This window comes from Vulpes vulpes, chromosome 16, assembly GCF_048418805.1.
Source record: "Vulpes vulpes isolate BD-2025 chromosome 16, VulVul3, whole genome shotgun sequence".
NCBI lineage: Eukaryota > Metazoa > Chordata > Mammalia > Carnivora > Canidae > Vulpes > Vulpes vulpes.
The window spans coordinates 16418530-16425332 of NC_132795.1; the positions used below are offsets into that span (position 1 = coordinate 16418530).

At 48.7% G+C, this 6803-nt stretch overlaps 1 pseudogene; it reads right to left on the reverse strand.

Annotated features, from left to right (window-relative positions):
- Positions 1-310: 310 nt before the first annotated feature.
- LOC112922791 (trafficking protein particle complex subunit 2-like) lies at positions 311-702 on the reverse strand (annotated as a pseudogene).
- Between the last annotated feature and the right edge of the window lie 6101 nt (positions 703-6803).

Sequence of the window (6803 nt, forward strand, 5' to 3'; positions counted from 1 at the left end):
CTCCCTCATTCCCTTCCTGCCTTCCTTATAGTCCTTCCTTTCCTTTCCTTTCCTTCCTACCTACCTCCCTCCCTTCCTTCCTTCCTTCCTTCCCCTTCCTCCCTCCCTCCCTTCCTTCGCCTTCCTCTCTCCCTCCCTTCCCCTTCCTCTCTCCCTCCCTCCCTTCCTCCCTTCCTCCCTCCCTCCTTTCCTTCCTTCCTTCTCTCTTTCCTTCACCTTTCCAGGCTATTTAATCAAGCTACTTACAATGTACTCATTCCTAAGAATACCCCATGGTAGTGACATTGTTTATTTCCAGATTTTTCTGCATTCAACCTAAAAGGTATTTCTTCCCAAGAAACTGAACTTTTCTGTTAAATGCACTTGATCACGTAGGAGAGTTGGGTTCATAAAATCAATTCATTGCAAACTTTATGTATAAATCATAGGTATCAGTAAAGAAGGTCTTCCCTTATGTCATGGAGCCTAATAAATCCCACATGACCTGCAGTAACCAAGGCTGAAACAAGCCACTCATTGACCTTGTCCATGGTTTTCAAGTACATGTCATCAGACAAGCCACAGATTCTCATCTACGAGGTCAAGAGCTATGAACTGGTTCAGACGACGATGACCATCTTCGGACTCTGCTTTCAAAGACTCCCTTTCAGAAACTGGATTATCATGATGGACAACAACTACAAAATAGAAGCTTCCAGGCATTGTCTTCTATCTATCTATCTATCTATCTATCTATCTATCTATCTATCTATCTCCCCTGCAGGGAGACACTAGCTACAGAAACGGCCAGTCGGTTCCCACCTTAGACCCTGCTCCTGGAGGATGCTGTTTTGATTATTGATGGAAAGAAATTGTGGCCAGAAGGAAGGCCAGGGGGTGGAGAGTCCAGGATTTGGTTTCTCTTTTCAGGTTTACTTTGGGCAGGTTGGTGTTTTTCTTAAATTGGTGGTAAATTTTCATTTAAGTTTTTGAAACCACTATTGAGTACTAACCCCCTTAGAATTTTTTTAAAAAGATTATTTATTTGAGAGAGAGAGACAGTGTGAGCATGAATGGAGGGGGTGGGATGGGGTGGAGTGGGGTGGGATGGGTGGGGAGGGGCAGAGGGAGAGGGATCAGCAGACTCGGTGCCGAGTGCAGAACCTGACACGAAGCTCGAACCCACAGCCTATGAGATCACGACTTGAGCCAAAACCAAGAGTCAGACAGACACCCAACTGCCCAACCGACCCTGCCACCCAGTGCTCCCAAATACCTTTTTTTTTTTTAATTTTATTTTATTTTTATTTTTATTTTTATTTTATTTATTTTATTTATTTATGATAGTCACAGAGAGACCGAGAGAGAGGCAGAGACATAGGCAGAGGGAGAAGCAGGCTCCATGCACCGGGAGCCCGACGTGGGATTCGATCCCGGGTCTCCAGGATCGTGCCCTGGGCCAAAGGCAAGCGCCAAACCACTGCGCCACCCAGGGATCCCTCCCAAATACCTTTGAATTTAATATCCGCAATTATGGTGACTCCAGGTTTATTTATTTATTTTTTGGCCCTCTGGTCTCTCTGTCCCAAAGCTTTAGTAGTTTCATTCTTGCTACTCCTTGCCTGTGAGTGCACGTGTGTGTTGACTTTCCTAATCATCTAGAAGGTACCCCTCTGCTGCGGTGGCTTGTCCCTAGACTACCAGCTCTTTCTCTCTGTCCCACTTCTCTCCACCACTTCCAGCTGCATCATGGGAGTGATTGCCCTCCCAGCCCGGCCCTGCCACAAGCTCAATGTCGCTGCTCCAACAGGCCCTGGGATCCCAGCCCCTGCCTCTGCACCTACCAGGTGGCCTCGTGCGAGTCACTCATCACCTTGGAACTTCTGTGTCCTTTCAACTTGAACCAGGGTGGCCAGGGTCTGGATTTGACCCACAGACACAGATGCATTTTATGTGTCCTGCACAATGTATTAAGGATATTTAAAATTAAGAAAATTTTTTTTTAAAATATAGAGAAGGTATGTATGAGTGCATATATGTGTATATGTGTATATATACCTGCACTCTGTGTTTTTCTAGCTTCTCTGAAAAATTCCTGAATCGGGCTGCTCTAATTTTGCAGCATGCCAAGCTGAGCAGTGGCTGTCTCCTTTAGATGACATGCTCTTTGTCACCAAGCCTGCCTCATGTCAGTTTTTTAATTTCAAATGATTGACTCACCTGAATTACTCTGATGGCTCTTGGAGCCCGCTGTCTCCTGACCGTCTTCTGAGCTGTGTGTTTGGGTCCCTAGGACAGGATGAAGGGGCTGGGAGACAGGAGCCAGCTGTCTGAGGACTGCTACGTTTGCTACATGCCTTTCTTGCCAGGACGGTGTGTTCATGTCCAGGACCTTTGCTCACACTGCACCTTGACCCTGGCCTGTCTTTGATCAGTTTTTTACCTAAGGAAGCATCTCTACCTTCAGAGCCCAGCATAAGGGGTGCCCCTGGCTACTCTGAACCTTCTACTTTCCCTCAGCACTAAGAATAGGTCCCTCCTTTGCTTGGTTCCTGTTGAGCACCCATCTCAGTCAGTGGCATGTCTGCCTTCCCCTCCCTGTTTCTGGGGCTCCAACACAGGGGTCCCATCCAGCTCACCCCATGTCCCGTCCCCCTCCCTTGCTCTATAGCCTTCTAGCCCTGAACATACTGTCTGGACCCAAGCTGCAGACCAGATGGATGTTCGGTGAACTGAAATCCTTGGGAAGATTCAATTGTCTATTTTCCCATCACTGACCAACACTTACACGTGAGGAAAGGTACTGGTTCCAGGCTGCAGGGCTCCATGAGAGGAGCTGCTGGTGAATCTGACTTCCTCACCCACTGTTTTCACAACGCCCGACGTGCCCAGGAGTGCAATACACAGCAAGTAAAGGAAAGAAGGGGTCTTCACAGCAAAGGCTGGAACCCGAGTCTCTGTATCCTCCCCTGTGTGATAGACATTCAACCAAACTGAATTCTGCATTGGTTGGGAATTGGCCTTCCAAGAATGTCCACACTGTTCTCTCTCCAATTAATTAGGGTGCTGCCTAAAAAAAAAAGTACCCAGAGAAAAGTTGCTCTTCTCAGCCCTCACCAGAGGCAGTTCTGGTAGGATACAGATTTTGTGGTTTTCTACACTTGGGCCATCCCACACTGAGTGGTGGCAGGATGTGGGAAACCTCTAATAATGAAATCAATAGATTACTACGTCTTTCCCAGGCAGTTTGATACAGAACTTCTTAGAGCTTTGTTCAGAGAAATCTTTACATCTTCTCTAATTCAACCTTGCCTCCACCCCCAAAGGAGCTCAGCTTTTATTCAAATGCTATTCAAGGGGGAGAGTTTCACATGCTGGTTAGTGGGAGGTACCAAAAGCCCAATTTCCCCTGATTTGCTGCATTTCTATGTTATAATTGGATGGCACAGATATCTGGAATAGTATGATTAAAGTTGAAGTCAAGTGTGAGGGGAAAAAAAAGAACTCTCCTTATAAGAATTCCCTTAACCTCCCCCTCCTTTTCCCTAGTTGATTCTACATCATAGGTGATGGTTTCTCAAGTCCTGGAGACAAGTGGACCTTCTTACCTAGTGTGTCTAGTGTGGCAGGTTGGCCCTGCCCAGGGATGTATTTTTGACATCTTTAGGATCTAGGCATTTGGAGTTAGTTCCAGGAAGATGTTTGCTTCCTGCTACGGGTTGAATCGTCCTTGTCTCCCCACTCACCTCCAAGCCGTTCATGTAGTGAATCCCTTCTACCTCAGAACATGACCTTATTTGGAATTAGGGTCATTGCAGATGTGATTACTTAAGATGAAGTCATACTGGAGTATGGCCTCCATTCCAGGATGATTGCGTTCTTATGAAAAGGGAAAATCTGGAGACATGCACACTGCAAGAACACCATGGGAACATGAAGGCAGAGATCGGGTGTGTGGTGTGTCTATCCACAAAAGAACACCAAAGACAGTAGGCAAACTGCCTGAAGCTAGGCAAGAGACATGGAAGAGACTCTCCCTCCCAACCAGCAGAAGGAACCAACCCTGGCCACACCCTGACCTTGGACCTCTGCCTCCAGACCTGTGAGACCGAATGTTTCTGTTGTTTAAGCCTCCCAGTGTGTGGTACTTTTGGCAGCCCTAGTAAGCTCACACTTACCTTTTAGCTTCTCTTCCAAAATGAATGGCTTGCAAAGCTGAGGTGCTTACCTGAAGGCCTGGTGGGAGGATTCATGAGGGAAAGAAAATTCTAGCTTCTCTGTTCCTGGTGTCAGTTCTGCATCCTTTGCCAGCAGCAGGGTACCGCCATTAAGGATGAGGGCACTTGGGCTGGACGTGAATCTTGACCCCCCCCCCCACCCCGAGTACTTACCTTGCTTACGTTTTGATTGCTTGATTGCTTGATACGTATAAATAGGGGTTACGAGGACACCACCTCTATGGGGCTGTTGTGTGGAGTAAATGAGATAAATTACAAAGCGCATAGTGTGCTCGGCACATTGTAACTGCACAAGGAATCAAACGTTAGCTCCTTTTAGTATCCTACTACTTGTAGGGAGTTTTGTTGTTTAAGTAGGCTCCATGCCCAGTGTGGAGCCCAAGGTGAGGCTTGAACTCAGGACCTTGAGATCAAGACCTGACTGAGCTGAAGGGCACCTGGGCGGTGCAGTTGGTTGAGTGCACAACTCTTGGTTTCCGCTCAAGTCATGATCTCAGGGTCGTGGGATCAAGCCCCGTGTAGGGCTCCACGCTTAGCACGGAGTCTGCTTAAGACTCTCTCTCTCCCTCAGCTCCTCCGCCAACCCTGTGCACATGCTCTCTCTCTTTCTAAAATAAATCAATACATCTTAAAAACAAAACAAAACAAAAGATCTGAGCTGAGATCAAGAGTTGGATGCTTAACTGACCGAGCCCCCTAGGTGCCCCTACTTGTGCTGTTTATGGAACCCCTCTTCCTGTTTCTCTCCAGCCAGCCTGTTTGACACTGGGCCCTTCCTTCTAGCTCTCGTGTATCTTCACAGGACCCATCTGCTCAGGTGACCTGGGAACACAGGTGAGAGTTCATGTAGGGAGGTGGCTCTGGGCAGTATCTGCATCCCTATGATCCGGGGACCTAGTGGAAATGCAGATTCCTAGATTCCACCCAGAGTTACCAAAGGGGAAATGCTGGGGCGGGACCCAGAATCTATGCCAGGTGATTCTGATATGTTTAAGCTTGAGAGCCACTGAGGCAGGATGGCTTTCCTGCTCCTCTATACAGCAGCAGCTTCGCCATGTGGCCGTGGCTTCTCAGACGGGCCTTCCTTCTCTCCTTCCTGCCTGCCCTGTCTCCAGGCCCGTTGGGCAATACTGGCTCACAAAATAGGAGGTGGTGACACTGCCTATGCCCCCACCCCCAACCTGCTTCTCTGAATTCACGCTGCCCCTCTGGATTTAAAAGGAGAATGGCTTTCTCTGGGAAGGACCACAGGAGGAACACCTTCTGCTTTATTTTTAACTTTGGATGTGACTCCGTCTCCACTGCATTCGGGGACCCAGAGTCAATCTCTCCATGCGCTCAGTGCCCTGCTATAGGTCCCGTGTCAGATGGACCTTCCGTAAGTGTTTACCGACAGGAGGAAGGACTGGCAGTGCATCGACTGCCGACAGGTTTCTTAGTGCAGATCCTTCTACGGAGGCGAGTGAGGGCTGGCCGCCGTCCTTAGCATCGCTTGTGTTCAGTTTGTGCAGAACCAGCCCACACTCAGCTCCCTGAGGCAGGGGAGCCTTGGGCTTACCGTGCTGGCTCTGCCACTGTGGCTCATGGCCTGTCCCTAATCTTTAGTGACCCCTTCGTCCTGGTGTGGAGCCCTCCGGCCCTGCCATGCCATGGTGGCTGGTGACACTGTGCCCCCCGATTTCCTTCACGTTGTCATCTCCTGGTCTGTTGTAAATCTCCTAGAGGTCTTTTCCTGCCTGTACTCTAAGTGCCCACACTGTCACATGTGGGAGTGCAGCGCGGTGAAGGGAGGTTAGGGACCTCAGTGTGGGATGTGGAGGCTTGTCCCTGCCACGCCCTACCTTCACCTCCCATGATGCACTGAAAAGCTCCACCATTCACAGACTTCATGTCCTCCTTTCTCTGTCCCATATCCATCCCACACCTGCTCTCACCTGCCATCACTGTCTCCAGAGTCAGGCAAGGGCCCCCTGCCTCAACCCCCTCCTCCTGCCCCCGTGGGGCCCCGTGGCTGCAGGCTCAGCTGAGCTTCAGCATTTTTGCAATACCCGTGCTAACGCATTGCGAGGCAGGGGGCCAGCAGCTTCTCCTCCAAGACTGCCTTCCACCTTCAGGAGACACTGCTATTCTAGAACTCTCCAGGGAGTATTTGCATGTTAATAGGAGGCTCTTGATTATTAAAAGCCTTCACGTGTCAAAGTAATAAGTACTTAAGGATAGAATACAAGTCACTAAGCCAGGCAATGGGGAAAAGTAGCCCAGGGGCAGGCCCACCAAACTTCCCACCAGAGGCCCTTCCGCAGAGTTGACCACGAGCTCTCTCGCTACTCACTCTGTGGATTCATCCCTCTGTGTCTTAGGTGAAGCCCTGCACAGCCAGTTTATTTTTAAAAGTATTTTTGTAACAGTCTTATTGAGATGTAATTCATAGACCCTAAAATGCCTTTTTTAAAAAAAGTTTATTTTTAGTAATCTCTGCACCCAGTGTGGGGCTTGAACCTGCAACCCTGAGATCAAGAGTCATGCACTCTTCCAATGGAGTCCACTAGGTGCTCTAAAGTCTACTCTTTTAATTAAAAAAAAAAA